At 50.7% G+C, this 1,027-nt stretch overlaps 1 non-coding gene across 1 annotated transcript; it reads right to left on the bottom strand.

The window, feature by feature from the left end:
* Nucleotides 1–214: 214 nt before the first annotated feature.
* TRNAV-CAC (transfer RNA valine (anticodon CAC)) lies at nucleotides 215–287 on the bottom strand. The gene has a single exon. It is a non-coding gene; the product is annotated as a tRNA-Val (tRNA).
* Between the last annotated feature and the right edge of the window lie 740 nt (nucleotides 288–1,027).

The raw sequence follows: 1,027 nt of genomic DNA, 5'->3' as shown, positions 1-1,027 counted from the left end.
TCGGATCTGCTGCAGTCTCTGTCGAGACAACCAGACACCACCCTACGGCAGTGAGCTCAGAGCTCGTTATTTGCCGATCTCTGGGTAGGTCTGAGACCACTCACACACCACACACCGGGACAGCAAGGTCACAACTCCTTGACTAACGTCCCGTACCTACTCACTGCTAGGTGAACAGGGGTTACACGTGAAAGGAGACAAACCCAACTTATCTCCGCCCGGCCGGGGAATCGAACCCCGGTTCTCTGGCTTGTGAGGCCAGTGCTTTACCACTCCGCCACCGAGCGGTGTGTGTGTGTGTGTGTGTGTGTGTGTGTGTGTGTGTGTGTGTGTGTGTGTGTGTGTGTGTGTGTGTGTGTCCGAGTGTGTGTGTGTACGTGTGTGCACGCGTGTGTTTGTGTGTGTGTACGTGTGCACGTATCTTTACACTTAAGGTAATTGCGGTTTCCAAGGTTACACCGACGGCCGAGACGATCATCGGTGATTGCACAAGTGATGATTATTGTGCGAGAAATTAATGACGGTAACGATACTGTAAAGGACCGACTGTGGCGATATAAAGCACGGCTGTGACTTGGGCGTCCATGGCGCACAATTTTACTGTGTATGACTATTGTTTCAATATTACTATTTTGACGTCTCAATACTGTGGTGGTGGTTGTTGCGTTGGGTGTTGTTGGTGTTGATGGCGGTGGGTGTTGATGGCGGTGGGTGTTGATGGCGGTGGGTGTTGATGGTGGTGGGTGTTGTTAGTGTTGATGGTGGTGGGTGTTGTTAGTGTTGATGGTGGTGGGTGTTGTTAGTGTTGATGGTGGTGGGTGTTGTTAGTGTTGATGGTGGTGGGTGTTGTTAGTGTTGATGGTGGTGGGTGTTGTTAGTGTTGATGGTGGTGGGTGTTGTTAGTGTTGATGGTGGTGGGTGTTGTTAGTGTTGATGGTGGTGGGTGTTGTTAGTGTTGATGGTGGTGGGTGTTGTTAGTGTTGATGGTGGTGGGTGTTGTTAGTGTTGATGGTGGTGGGTGTTGTTA

This window comes from Oratosquilla oratoria, chromosome 23, assembly GCF_046742065.1.
Source record: "Oratosquilla oratoria isolate Oo_2021 chromosome 23, ASM4674206v1, whole genome shotgun sequence".
Classification (NCBI taxonomy): domain Eukaryota; kingdom Metazoa; phylum Arthropoda; class Malacostraca; order Stomatopoda; family Squillidae; genus Oratosquilla; species Oratosquilla oratoria.
Note: the sequence above shows the minus strand (reverse complement) of the source record. Positions and strands in the feature narration are given on the sequence as shown.